We start from the raw sequence: 15,715 nt of genomic DNA, 5'->3' as shown, positions 1-15,715 counted from the left end.
TGGGGGTGTGCTTTTATGTAAGAGGGAGAAGCACCGGAAATGTGAGCTTCAGTGAATGAAAGATGATCACGTGACAATGCGACCAGCTTCTCACTTCAGCAAAAGAAAGGATGAGAGAGTCAAGCTCTCCACATCCTTTTCACAGAGAATCACCTAATCACAGTGACTCAGCACCACTATACTTCTTTGTCACTGGTGCCTGATACTATCCCATTAGGACCCAAAGATTGCTCCGAACACGCGTTGCCTTGACACACCTCACCACTGTTGCTGGGAAAACATATTTAACACAGGAAAAACATATCTGCTACAGTAAAAGCAAAGATTGAGATTGTTGGGCGGAAGCAGGCAGTGATCTGGTGGAGATCCAAGTTGCCTTTCAAAAGGAATCCGTCATTGGTTCACACGCTCACATCTAAGCTCTTGCTGACTCATTGTAAACTACTCAAAGCTGCATGGAGCTGATGTTTAAAATTCATTCTCTATGGAAGCAAAGTCCAATATCAAATTCTTAAAGGCACGTGAGTCACCCCCCAACACACAATGATTGGAGAAAAACAGAGTAACTGGGTACTGAAGTGAGGTCAATAAACGATTATTTTTAATAAGAAATAAGAACACCACAGATGGACCACAACTTCCCTCAGCACTGATATTCTTATGCATATGCATACACTCTCACATGAAAACTCTTTAAAAAACTAGAAGACAAGTGAGTAGAAATAGTTGTAACTTGAACTAAGACTACGGTGAACAAGAAGTCCACAGAATATTACTATTTAGTTGTATATATCCATTTCCTTTCCCATTATTCAAATTATATACTTTTTAAAATGTACTAAGATATAATACCCATGCTGTAAAGTACAAAAATATTAAAGGTGAGGTTGATGAATTTTTCATGTGCATTTACCTACATAACCACCATCCAATTCAAGCTAGAAGGTATCTCTGCTCGCCTCCAGGAAGGCTGCCAGTCGCCCCTTCCCAGTAAATCTCTCCCCATAGAGGTGAAACTGTTCTGACGTCTATCATCACAATTAATTTCGTCTGTTCTTGAAATTTGTATCACTTGAATATATAAGACACATACTTTTACTTTATTTAATTTTATGAAGTGTGATACATTCAAAGAGTACAGAAGTGATGTTTCTTTCCCAGGCACTCAGTTCTTCTACTCAAAGGCACCCAGTGATGTCAGCCTCTTGTGCTTCTGGGAAATATTTATTCATATGCTGTGCATACACAGTTTTCCTCCTCTCACACAAGTTCCAATAGAATGCTGTTTTCACAATATTCTATACCTTGCGTTCTACACACACACAGACAGTCAAGGACATTGCGCCCTATTTAAAACCTTCCCAGTTTTTACTGTGCCACAGAGCACTTCATTGTTCAATCAGTCTCCGATTGACAAAACGCTTAGATTATTTCCCTTTTTTTGCTATGATAAAACTACAAGATATGTTATTCCCCACACATGGAAGCAAATCTATGGGGGGAAAAAATCTCACAAGTAGAATTACTGGTTGAAGGACATATACATTTGCAATTTTTATAGATTTGCAAAATTAATCCAATGACATAGAAGCTGTTCCCATTTAAATTCCGAGGGCCTATTTCCTTACACCTTTGCCACACAGGGTGCTCTTTAACTTTGGGATCTTTGCCAATCTGATAAGGAAAAATGGTTTCTCTGGGTAGGTCCACTTCGCATTTCTCTCATCGTGCGGGTGAGCATACTTTCATGGGTCTAAGAGCTATTTGTGTTTCCTTCTCTGTGTCCTCTCGTTTTATACCTTTGGTTCACTTTCTTATTTAATTGTTGGTGTATTACTTTGAATATGCTTCGTACATATCAGGGAATTTAGCCTTTAATTGTGAAATGTCTCGCAAACATTTCTCCCTAGTTTATTGCCTTTAGTCTTTCTTTACAGTGGTTTTTGCTGTAGGGGTTTTTTATGTAGTTGAATTTTATTGTATGGCTTCTGACCTTTTCAAAGATTATAAAAGAAGATTCTCCCTTGGATCCTTCTGGTGTTTTAATAGTTTGCTTTTTTCTTTATGTTTAAGTGGCTGATTCATCTGGAATTTATTTGCATGTACGATGTAAGGTATGGATGTAACTTTATCTTTTTCCAGATGACGGACCATTCAGGTTTATAAACACCATTTTTAAATAACTGTCTTTTCCATCTTGATTTGAAATATCATTGTTATCATATCCTAAATTCTTCTGTTCTAGAGTTTCTGTCTCCCATCACTGACTGAGAGTTCCTACCTGCCAGCAGTTTCCAGCACCAAACTGTTTTAATGAGTACATTTTAACGTATGCTTTAATATCTGATAACGGCATGTGATGGGGTCTTTTTTATAAGGGCACTAATCCCATTCTTAAGGACTCCACCCTCATGACCTAATCACTTTCCAATGCCTCCACTTCCAAATACTATCACACTGGGGACTGGGATTTCAACACATGATTTTTAGCAGGACACAAACATTCAGTCTATGGCAGAATTCCAGCTAAGGCAATGAAAGACCAATCTGCGAAGATTCTTCTGCAGCTCTGTGATTAAACAGGACCCAAACAGAGGTCACGATGACCTCTGGAGAGATGCTCGCAGGAAATGAACAGCCAAGGCAGCAGACACACACAGATATGAGGAATCACACTCAGTAAACTTCACACAGTAGGACATTTGAAAGGAATCTTAAAATAAACATTTCAGACGTCACAGAGATGGAGGCAGGAAGAGAATCTATAAGGCAAGAACAGAACATTTTGAGATAGCAACATGCAGATCTGAAAGGGAGTCAGATGGAATGGACTGACTTATAATGTACTGATTTGACCCACACTGAATACTAAACTGCCAATTATTAACTAAGCTTTGTTGTAAATATTGCCTAAGAATAGAAAAAATAAATGAAGGAAACAAACATGAATTTGCCAGTTAAGTATTTTAAATATTCTACAGTTATTTAGAAAAATTATTTTTCAAAAACCAAACTTTTTGTCCCAATTTCGACAGTTATTTGTTTAGTAGTGATTTATATTAGGAGATAAGAGACTACATTTTACCTGAGTAAACACATGCTTAAGATAGGGAATGGCATAACAGCTCTGATGAGAGAAGCCCTGTGTCATACTTCCTCTTTGGAGATTAAAGGAACTTTGAAAATCAACACAAATGAAAGGTCTTTCTACTTGGTAAGGTAAGTAATACTGGATATGGACATATTACAGAGCTTTAATTATCATGCCTCAAGTGCATGGGGGTAGAGTCTATTTTAAATGAAAATAAATAAGAGAAAAAACAGAGTGGCATAGTGTAGTATTTAGGAATATGTTTAGCTACAAATAACAGAAACTCAAAAACAGCAACTTAAGTAGTAAGTTTGCCCTGTGTAACACGAAGTCCGGGGCAGTCCAAGGTTGCTACGCTGGCTCAACAGGCTTTTTCTGTTTTTACTTCCACCATCCTGAGAATGAGGCTTTTGTTTTCATGCTGTCACCTCTTTGTTACAATACGGCTGCTGCACCTCCAGATATTACATCTGTATTCCAGACAGGGAGAAGACGGAAAAGGGAGGTGGAAAGGGGCTGGATCTGTGTCAGGAAAACAAAAGCTTCCATAGAAACTCTCTGCTTATATCTCATGGAACACGATGGAGTCACACAGCCCCTTTAGCTGCAAGCTAGCCTGGTGAAGCACGTATTTTTAGTTTGGCACATTGGATAAAATCAAGCTCTTTTAGAAAGAAAGAGGGGCTGAGAACTGACATCAGCAGACATAGGGTCAGCTCTGATCTCCCATGATATTATGACTATGTTGATTATTAAACACCGAGAAAATTATGGACTACTCCAAGAAAACTTAGTTTTGATAAACATCTATTCATACTACTTTTTGCTAAGTCCTTCCTACTTGCAGGCAAATGGTGAACTAAAGAACTCCTAAAATTTCTTCTCATTTTGTTATTGTAAACAGGTCTATCCTTCTTCATCCACAATTGTAAAATGTAAAAACACGAAAAATCAATAAAAACTATGAAAAGAGGAAAAAAAATTGTAACCGATTTTGTGGCAAAAAATTTACCTGACCCAAGGAGAGGATATTTAAAGTCTTTATTTTTATGAGTTAGTGTGAATGTTTATTTCATATGTTGAAGAAATATTATTGTTTGATTAGTGGTCCTGGCCCAGACCCTGATTGGAATATTATGTGCTAAACAGTATCATATAACTTTGAAAAGTTCTGAGTTCCTAAGACCTCTTATTCAGTGGTTTGAATTAGGGGACTGTGGAACCATACTTAGAAAGATGACCTCAATATAAACACACAGCTTGGCAGGGGAATGGCACAAATAACTTTAAATTAAGCCAGGCAGAAATGAAAACAAAATCCTGAAATTTTGAGAAACTGGAATAAGGTCAAGTTAATATGTTGCTTAAATTTGAGTAATTTGAACCATTTATATAGTCACTTAGGATGAAGGCATCAAGAATTACATACTTCTAAATTCTAAACTTTTCACATCTTTGAATGCTAAGTTAGTCTTAGGACTAGTCTCACAAATGTCACTGGCAAGTGTGACTTAATGTTAATATTTGCCCCCCCCCACAGGACCACAGGATGTCACAAGGGTGAAGTGTAAAGCAATTGCTCAAGACATCTCTGCTCTTGTCTGTTGCTCTGAGATGATTCTCCACCTGAAAAAATGTAAGCAGGTAACTTCTCAGCAATACAATACAAATGACATCTAATTGTTCCCTGTGAATACTTTGTGTGCTTATCAAACTTCTGCTACAACGTGTTTATTTACATGCTAACCGACAAGCAAAATATTCAATGTATTATCTTGTTCAATATCCATATTATAGTGTCCAAGCACTATTATATACTACATAAATGATAGGTAAGGTTAAAAAGACAATGAATTAGGCTTCCTTGCGCTCTCTGCAGGGCTGCCATGGCAGAGCTCAGCCCGAGAGACGAGGCCAGAGGGCAACCACAGCAGGGCTTCTCCGATTTTACCCTGCACACCAAGGGGGAGTAGGGAGGCAGGATGCTTTTAGCATTCTGATTCAGAAGGCCTGGAGCTGGGCCCGGGACTCTGAGTTTTCCCCAGACTTCAGGGTGACGCAGAAACTGAATGGTGCACAACCCTTTGAATAACAAGGCCCTAAATCTTCTTTCAATCCTAGGTTTTCATAATCCTCTAAAAAAGGATTCATATCATCTATCTGTGAAATGGACTATGGAAACAGTAATAAAAGTTTACTACTGTTAGTGGCTTTGGAGGAAAACATATATCTCAGACTGTACAAAGTGTTAGGGGAACTCCACGTGATTCAGAAATCCAGCCAGCTTGCCAAGAGGATCGTGAAAAACATAACTGAGATGTGGGCGAAACCCTCCGAAGACTAGAAGCCTCTGCTCGGACACGCACCCTGAACACGGCTCTCCCTATGCCAAGATTTTATGGAAAGGTAATTAAGCCCAACCTTGCGAAAACATGTGTTCTTAAGAGTCTCTTGAACTCCCAGCCTCCAGTGGGGTTAGGCAATTCTGGAGGACCTGGCTAATTTCTTAGGTCTATTACTTGCAAGGAACATTTAGACCCCATAAAGAAACAAGATGTTAGCTAGAGACTAGAACATAAAAGAAGCAGAGCAAAGGGGAGAACTCCACCAGCATTAAGAAGGACAAAAAGGAATTCAGAGCAAACAGTTTCTACAAGGGCCATTATACCGGGTTTAAGCTGGCCTCCTTGTCGCTAGAATCTTTTTGTATCAGTTCATGTTTCTTCTCACAGCCACCGTCATCCTCTCCGAAGAGAATTTTTTTACATGCTGCCTGTTGTGAAGTCTAGGGCTCAGAGAGACGAGGAAATGCTCACCCTTTTTAGGGTATAATTCTTTAGGTTTCTACAAAAGTATACAGTTGCTCAATCACAACCACAATAAAGATACTGAATGCTTCCATCACCCCCCAAAATCCATGTTCTATAAAATCATTCTTCTTGTGTTGCACATTGGTGGCCACATCGAGGCACGACATTTATCACAAATGGCACGTTCTCACTTTCTTGCTCACATTCTGGTTTCCCAGTTTCTGAAATCTCTAACATATCCTTTTTCTTCGGGTTTTTTCTTCATATTTAAAAAAAAAAATTCTTTAGTTAACGCCGAATTTAATGATTGTTGTATGCTAGTAACACTGATACTAAAGACTTGATTATTTTTCAATGGTTGAAATGCTGTTTTCTAGCCAAACTTGTAACTTGAAACAAAAGTATAACTTTAACCCAGTTCTGCCTGCATTCTTTATTCTTTTCCTAAACATTGTACCACTTGGCTTTTTAGATGCCATATTTCTGAAAATCAATTTTCAGTATAAATTTAAAGTGTATTTTTAAATCAATACAAAGTTTAATTCAAGTAAATGTAATATACAGTGAATTAGAATTTATATGAATTAAGCTAAATTCTTAAAAATCTTAAAAATCAAAAAGACATACATAAAAATTTGTATCAAAATTTAAAAATCCCCTTGTGCCCTATTGGTGGAAATGTAAAATGATGCAGCTGCTATAGAAAACAGTTTGGTAGTTCCACAAAATAAATCAAAAATAGAATTATTATATGACCCACTTCTGGGAATGTACTCAGAAGAATTGAAAGCAGGGTCTCAAAGAGATATTTGTACAACCACATTTACAGCAGCATTATACACAATAGCCAAAAGGTAGAAGCAACCTAAGATTGTCTATCAATGGATGAATGGATAAACCAAAGGTGGCATATAGGCAATAGGATATATTCAGCCTGGAAGAGTTAGCACATTCTGACACATGCTACAACATGGATGAACCTTGGGGACATTATGCTAAGTGACATACGCCAGTCACAAAAGGACAAATATTGTATGATTCCTCTTATATGTGGGATCTCGAGTAGTCAAATTCATAGTGACAGAGAGTAGAATGATGGTGGCTAGTGGCGGGGAGAAAGGGGAGTGGGAGTTACTGTCGAGTGAGTAACGAGTTTCAGTTTTGCAAGATGAAAAAGTTCTGGAGATCGGTTGCACAACAATGTGAAAATCCTTAACATTAATGAACTGTACACTTCAAAATGGCTACAATGGTGAATTTATATTATGTGTATTTTACCACAGTTTAAATTTTCATTTCTTAACTAGAAAACATATATAGTATTATATATGTATATACATAAATATCAATAATTACAAATAGCAGAAAATTACACACCAGGTTTCCATACAAATAGGTGAAAGAAAAACTATTTTTAAAAAATACTTTCCATTATTCCTTTGATAATTATGTAAGTTTAAAAAGTTAAAGCTCTAAACTGTTCTTAAAAACAATGATCAGTACATATTGTAAACTAAAATGTGCAATATATTGTATATATGTATTTATATGCAATATATTGTATATGTGCAAATTGTAAAATTTTACCTAATAAAACTGAAAAATGAAAAAAAACCTTTCTTATATAAAGATATGAAAAACAGTGAACTACTTATCACTGTTTTAAATGAATAAAGTGTAAAATTTTCCTGACAAGTTTGTTATTTTCCTGGTTAAAATTTTTTTTCATAAAATGTTTGATTTTGATCAAGTTTTATTTCTGAAAAGTAAAATGTATTAATATATAAAATTTGTACCCCTTACCTAAGTGTTCTTACTATTTTAAAAATCACACAAACATGTATTTCTAATAAAATAAAGGTTTCCCTCCTACCCTGGGCTACAGTTACAAACGGTGGAAAGAACTTGTCTATTTCCTTCACTTGGGAGCAAGATCATGTCTATCAAAAGAATACGAAAATGAGATTTTTTTCCCTCCTTGTACCTCTAACTTGCAAAATTCTTGGGGTCATGTAATTACAGGCTCAGACTCTGTTTTAAATTTTTATGTTTTGTTCATCATGGATTTTTTTACATTGATTTTGATTTTTTAAAATTTTACATTAATATTGTTTATATTGATTACTGAGTATTTTGGTTCTTCTCAACCTTGCCAAGGTGAGTATCTCATTTACCTCACCCTAATCCTGGACCTATTCCATTGTATGGATGTACCCAGTTGGTTTGTCCAACTGAAGGTGAATTTTGTGTTGTTTCAACTTCGGGGCAATTATGAATAACGCTGCTATAAACATTTGTGTAGAGGTTTTCGTGAGACTATCTGTTTTCATTTCACTTGAGTAAATATCTAAGCATGGAATTTCTTTGTTGTATATAAAGTGTGCGTTTCACTTTACAAGAGACTGTCAAACTTTTTTGAAACTGGCTATGTAACATTTCGCATTCCCACCAATAATTTATGAGAGTTCCAGTTGCTCCTCATCCTAGTCGGCACTTGATGTTGTCAGGTTTTTGTTTTTGTTTTTGTCTTTGTTTTTGTTTTTTATTGATCTGAGTCATTCTGACAGGCATACAGGGGTATCACATTGTGATTTTAATCTGTGTTTCTCTAATGATTATGTTTTATTCATGTAGTGTTTTATAACCATGTGACAAAATGCTATACGTACATGTGCTGAAAAAGATATGTTTAAAAGCAAGTTGCAGGACACCATGCAGCACTATCCTTTTCATGAAAATAAATTATGTGCACATAACTGAAAATTTTTAGAATACAGAAGAAATGTTAACAGAGATTTCTTTAGAGAAAGAAGAAAAGACTTTCACTTAATACCTTTTGGGTAGTTTGATTTTTTTTTTTTAATGAGCATGTGTTATTTTAATGGATAGAAAACTGTTTAAAATTTAATAGATAAAGAGGGGAGGATATAGCTCAACGGCTAAAGCACATGCTTAGCATTCACGAGGTCCCAGGTTCAATCCCCAGTACCTCCTCTAAAAGTAAATAAATAAACCTAATTCCCCCCAAAAAATATAAAATAAAAATAAATTAAAATTAATAAACAAGTCCATGCCTCTTATGGGAAAATGATATAAAAACCCTTCCAAAAAGAAAACTCGGCAGCTTCCTCACCTCCAGAGCTCTGATCCATCCCCTCCCTGACAGCATCTCAGGCGTGCAGAGGCACGGAGCGGGGAGCCAAGCACAGACAGGAAGAAAGCCCTGTGTGGGCAGCAGATAGCGTACCACTTCCCCCAGCTGCAGCCCCCAGGGCGGCGGCTCCTCACACACACACCAAAGCAGCATCACCCGTGTGAGGACAGGAAGGGCAAGGCCAAGGGCCCCGACAGATAAATCTCCCCTCTCTAATCTGGAAGAGTCAGAGCTGCTTCCCCAGCCTTGGCTAGCAGGCTCCTACTTACAGCTCACAGGCTAACACTAAGCCATCCCTTGCTGTAAGGGTGACGGGACACATGAGATGCAGACGGCCATTGGGTCCCCAACCAACAGCGTCTCCACACTGGGGTGGGACACATTATACATACGTGAAGGGTTTGTAAATGCTGCCCAAGAATACCTGAAATAGAGCTCCCTGAATGTTTATTTCCAAATAACATTGTAAAATTCGTAAGCAAAGAAACAGGTGTGCCAGAGAAACAGAGGGCAGAGAAAGCACCTCTTGGGGAAATTAACTGTCCTTATCAGAAATATTTGAAGAAAATAACATTTTATTCATAACAATGGATATTGTAAACTTGTTGTTATCCACGTTGGACCCTCTTCCTTTTCCCCTGGTTTGTGAGAGTCTGAGAACAGGAATACACAGCTACCTGAAAACACAAATATTGTCATTCCTGGTCCGAAGTAAAAGCCTGCCGTGTCCGCGCTGAGCTGGGCATTGTGGAAACAAGCGTTGCGTGTGTTAAACGAACAGAGAACAGTGCCTGCTGATCTGAATCCTGCACCAGATCGCGTGGTCCAAGCCCAGGGAGGTTAAAATGCAAAGAAGCAGAGAACCACCACGGGCTGCAGCTGGTCTGCAGATTCCCCTCCGTAGCGAGTTCTGAGTCTTCCAGGAGTCTGTGTCCCCTTTCCTTCCTTTTACTCGCTCATTTCCAGGACCATGCTTGGCATTCTGAACTTCCTTCTGGTGCCAGCTCCCCCACAAGAATAGAAAATTTCCTGTTACGGTTCTCTTCCAGGCACAAAGAGGGGGAAAAACCTTCTTCCATCTCTATCCGTTCTTCTTTTGAAATGACAGCTTCCAAGGAAAACAGCATCTCCTTAATACAGAGCCTGGCCACAAAGCTTTATCCGGGCTTGAAAGTGTGCTCTAATGAATGGTTTTCAAATGATTTGTACCAGAGAGGTGAGCCGGCTTCTGCAGTGGGGCAGTCACATGAGTGACATTTTTTGGCAAACACAGGGCAAGAAAGGAGGCATTGTCCTGGGATTAGGATGGAACCCAAATTTTGTGTCTCAGTCAAGACTGAGACTCTTGTTATATAAAACTGGAGAGACAGTGAGGAGACAGTGGATCCATTTGATTGAGTCCAGGATCTTCTGGGAGACAGAAAAAACCCCTGAAATTTTAACTGTCCGCAGTTCTCTGATATGTGAAGACAGGAAGTTATCAAGGTGGACCAGGATGACTATGAAACTGAATTAACTCTAGGACAGCAGAGGTCTAAACGGGTGAGCTGACCCAGCTCAGAGTCAAAAGGGAAAGACTATATCAAACACAGGCCCTGTGGTGACCTTTTCGTATTGGTACCGAAACGCTGACTCACTGTGTTGTGCACCAGGAACTAACACAGTGCTGTAGCTCAATCACACTTCAAAACAAATGAACTCGTAGAAAAAGGGATCAGGTTTGTGGTTACAAGAGGCAGGGGGTGTGTGGGGATGGGAGGAACTGGAAGAAGGTGGTCAAAAGTTACAAACTTCCAGTTATAAGATAAATAAGTACTAGGGATGTCATGTCCAACATGATTAATATAATTTGTATGTTGTATGTGAAAGTTAAAAGAGTAAATCCTAGGAGTTCTCATCACACCGAAAACAAAACACCCCGTTTTTTCTTCTTCTTTTGTTTTATATCTATATGAGATGATAGGTGTTCACTAAACTTACTGTGGTCTTCATTTTATGATGTATGTAAGTCTAATCGTGTACACCTTAAACTTATACAGTGCTGTGTGCCAATTATATGTCGACTAGAAGCAGGAAGAAACGCAGCCATTGCTAAGGACATAAAAAAGAAGAAATTCATGACTGCTGAGATGACCTTGGGTGCCGTGTCCACATTACCTTGGAAATCAAAGTTAGATCTTAGGGTTCAACACCCTCTTGCCCTCGCATAGAAACGGAGGTCTACAAAAATACATCCATTAGAATACATCAAATGTACCTGGGACTTACAGTTACTTTTGTATTTTTGTTTTTATTTGTAAAATCATTTTATTGAAATTTGCCGTACATAGAGAAAATGTACACACATTATGACTAAGGAGCTAGATGAATTTTTACGGAAAGAAACCACCCATGTAGGCACCACCCACATCAAGATATACCAGAACCAAAAAAAAAAAAAAAACAAAGACACCAGAACCCCTGAAATCTTCTTTGTAGCTCCCTCCTTGCTATGAATGTTCCCAAAGGTAACCACTATTTGGATGTTAAGTCGCCATAGACTGATTCTGTCTGTTTATGCATTCAATAAAATGGAAACATATAGAATAAAAACAAAAACAAATGATCTAGGTCCTGAGGATGCTGGGATGGCTCCCGGCGAGCCAGCAGGACCTGGTGCCTATGATGAAACAGGTGCTGGGCGTGGAGCTATGAAAGGAGCAACAGATGCATCTCCATCGAGTCCCGGAACTGCGGGATGGGATAACCCCCACCCTCAGCAAACTGAGTGCCAGGAGGTGCCCAGATGGCACTATTTCAGGGTGGACCGTCATCACCTGCAGATTGGGGAGGATTCGTTTTTTCTGTAACAGCGTGTGCATGGAAGGGAGAGAGGCAGCAGCTGACATTTCACTCGTTAAAGTTAGACAAAGGCCCTTTTCAGACTTTAAAAGTAACCATGATGTTGGGGGTTTTATTTCAACAATTCAAAGAAGGCAACCTGAAAGGAGGATTGTTAGACTTCTTGCTAATCTGGCAGCTCAGGTTCTAGGGCTGTCTTCAACGCAACAGGAAAATCTAAAAGAATGTAACTAATTAGGTCCATGAAGCAGGTAAATTCAGTTACACATATACAAAACACTTATTCAAAAATAATACATGAAGCAATGTCAGAGGCATGATAATTTAGTGATGAAAGGCACAGACTTTGAAGCCAGACAGGCTGAGAACAAGTTCTAGGTCTGCCACATGTTTGGAAGGTAATCCCAAGAAACATCAGAAAGGGAGCAAGGAAACAGAATAGGAGAGGGAAAGAAGCCGATACAGCGTGTGTTGTCTAGTCACCTATCACAAGGGCAACTGGAGCACGATCCTGGCGGGGAGACGCGGAGGCAGAACAGGGTGTATCTAACCGTTGTCCCAGCCCAGGGCAAGGCAGCTGGGGTATATATCCACCAACCTCTGCCCACCATCAGTGCAGGGCTACTCCAGGGGGGCATTCACTCTCTGGCTCTCCGCTGACCGCACAAGCTGCTGATCACTCTCCCAGGACGGGAACAAGCCCTCTGGAAGGGAAGCTCAGGTGTTCACGGTGAGCGGTGAGCAGTGAGCGTGCTGATGGACGCTCAGGGGGACACAACGGCGGACTGCTGACCCCGTCAGCCACACAGGGTAACCAGGCTCACCCCTGAGTAGTTCAGAGAGCACTTTCAGAGACAGTACCACATTTCACCTTCCCTACAAACCTGAAAGATAGGTATTTATTACCCCCATTTTACAAGGCATGAAACTGAGGATACAAGACATTAAATGACTTGCCACAGTCACACAATCGGCACAGCAAGAACCTGAACTCAGGTTTTCTGTTTCCAAACACCATTTTTTTAAATCAGCTACACCCAGTCTTCGTATAAGCTGAGCTTAAAAGGATGGAAAATGATTTGCCCATGAGAATACTGGAGCCACCCTCAGGCCAAGTGGTAGGAGGGCTCCGGAAGGACCCCGCTGTGGGGCTGCTAAAGCAGCAGAGTTCACATTGGAATAAGACAACAAAACACTGTTTAGGGTCTGGGCCGATGTAACAAGTGTGTTTTATGATAGTGGGTCGTGAATTCCAGGGGAGAGCATAGAAGGGGTTTAGATGTTGGGGAGGGGAGAAGGTGCACTAGAGGAAGGGGACAAAAGAGGGAATAGACAGAGCCCTATGCAATTCTCAGAGCTGTCTCTCTTCTCCTGTCACCTCCCTTCTCTCTCCACTCCCACTGCCCACCCTGCACAGGACCTTTGTACAGGCTGTTCCCCCACCTGGAATGGTTTTCCCTCAGAGAACCATGTGGCTGAATCCCTCATTTCCTTCAAGTCCTTGCTCAAGTCCTTCTCAAGGAGACCTAACTCCCCTGGCCATCTTATCCAGGATGTACCGTATCCTGACCAGGCACCTACCCTCTTGATCTCCCTTCTAATTTTCCTTTTTTTCCATAATGCTTGTCACCTCTGACTTCCTATGCAGTTACTTATTTTCTGTGGGTATTGTGCATCTCTCTGTCCTAAAATGTAAGCCGGACAAGGACACTGATGTACCCCAAGCCCCTGGCCAGTGGTGAGCGCTCAGTGAACGTCTGCTGTAAGATGAATGAATGGACGAATGGATGAATGAACGCCAACATTCATCAGCCCACAGGAACCATCACTGTGCCACTCCACACCTTCACCGTAACTTAGTGCCCCGCGCTTCCAAGGAGAAAGAAGAGGCTTCACTTTCTCTATTTCCTGGCCTCCACCTCTTACACCTCCCCACTGTCCTAGTCTCAGGCTTCGCTGCCTCTTTTTCAGTCTAGCAACCAGATGCCTCTGCCCTGTGAAAGCAGGCATTTTCTTCCCAGTTTGCTTTCAAATGTTAGTGCTTTTGCTTGCCTGTGAAACAGATGGTAACAGTTTATTCAGTAACTGGAATGTCTCCTTTCTCTTTTTTTTTTTGGACACAGTAGATGCCATGAACCATATTTTGCTTTCAGTTGCATTTGTCAAAAAGAAGGTAGGATCTGCTTATGCGGTCAGCGTTAGGTCTGGATACTGCCCTGACGCTGTCGACATTGTGTTTGCTTGGATATATTTATGGTGTCTGAAAACATCTGCTCCAGTTCCAGCGGTCAAGGTTAAGAGATAAGGATCTAGCGAGAGAAGGATGGAAACTAGACCACATGTCAAGTGCAGGGAAAGGGCAGAGCTACAGGCTGGAGAGTAACAGAATCCTACCCTCCAATGAGGTCACTAGTAGAGAAATATGTATAAAGCATTTAAATAACCCTAATACGTAAGCTGAGAACTAAAACTCGTACTTGAATTCATAGAGCAGCAATTAAAATTCTGATGCACCCTGGTGAGTGTTGTAGGGTTGAGTTTAGGATTTGATTAACTCAGAAATAACTAGCTCCATTTCCTGAAACCTAAAATCATAAGCAATTAAGTGTGTGAAGAACACAGAAAATAATACAACAGAGAACAATGCTCAGTGACACACACTTTCAGTCTCTCTCTTTTTTTTTATCATCCACTATATTTTTTTCACACTTTTTATATTGTAGTATAATTGACATAGAACACACTAGTTTCAGGTGTACAATATAATGATTCAATATTTGTATATACTGTGAAGTGACCACGACTATAAATCTAGTTAATATCCATCACCGTATTTAGCTACAAAAATTCTTCTGTGATGAAAATTTTTAAGAGCTACTTCTCTTTGTAACTTTCAAATATACGATACAGTATTATTAACTGCAGTCACCATGCTGTACATTACATTCCCTGCGGTTTCTTCTATAACTGGAAGTTTGTACCTTTTGATGCCCTTCACCCATTTCAACCCCCACCCCACACATCCCCTAGCAACCACCAATCCCTGCTCTCTGTATCTATGTGCTTGGTTGTTTCTTGTTTTTTTAAAGATTTCGCATATAAGTGAGATTATGGGATTACCTGGCATTTGTCTTTCTCTTTCTGACTTATTTCATTTAGCATAATGCCCTCAAGGTCCAACTGTGTGGTTGCACTTTCAGTCTGAAAGATGAAAATCTGATGTACAGAGGATACTGGCTGACAGGACCCCCTGGCACCCCCGGAAGTCACTGCGTCAGCCGTTACAACACGGACAGGCTGCACAGCTAACAGGTCTTCATGTTTTGTGCTTCAGGCCCAACAAATAGGGTAGAACAGGTCAACATTAAATATTCAGTTCCCCCACCCATTCATCCATCACCTATCCCAACACTGGATGCTCAGTGAAGGGCCAGGCAAGTGAGCTTAAAATGACTGACAAAGAATAAAGCAAAAAGCGAGCCTTGGCGCCAGGCGTTCTCCCAAAGTAAGAAAGATTAGTTGGAGAGAGCTTCAGGAAGTGCAGCCAGGGCTGAGAATTACTGGCTTGTCTGCAATGCCCGGGTCCAAGTGACTGCAGGGTGAACCCATCAGTGTTTCTGCAGTGTTCTTGCTCATCACATCTACTTACTTACAGAGCTCCATATTTATATAGTTACTTTAATCAGATTACTTCTTTTTTGGTTGGTTTACAAATATACCATGGGCAGAGTGAAAGAGGGTATATCTTTTTTCTCTACATTTTATTTTTAATCCCCTCCATGAAGCAGTTAGGAAGTTCAACCTTGGCCCCGAATTGCA

The 15,715-nt window shown here is 40.0% G+C and overlaps 1 long non-coding RNA gene across 1 annotated transcript; it reads left to right on the top strand.

Moving 5' to 3' along the window:
• Positions 1-949: 949 nt before the first annotated feature.
• Positions 950-9,374, top strand: LOC123613922 (uncharacterized). The gene is made up of 3 exons (XR_006721359.2): positions 950-3,219; positions 4,632-4,727; positions 5,213-9,374. It is a non-coding gene; the product is annotated as an uncharacterized LOC123613922 (long non-coding RNA).
• Positions 9,375-15,715: the final 6,341 nt, after the last annotated feature.

This window comes from Camelus bactrianus, chromosome 20 (genome assembly GCF_048773025.1).
Source record: "Camelus bactrianus isolate YW-2024 breed Bactrian camel chromosome 20, ASM4877302v1, whole genome shotgun sequence".
Lineage (NCBI taxonomy): Eukaryota > Metazoa > Chordata > Mammalia > Artiodactyla > Camelidae > Camelus > Camelus bactrianus.
The sequence above is the reverse complement of the archived record's forward strand: the minus strand, read 5'-3'. Positions and strand labels throughout refer to the sequence as shown.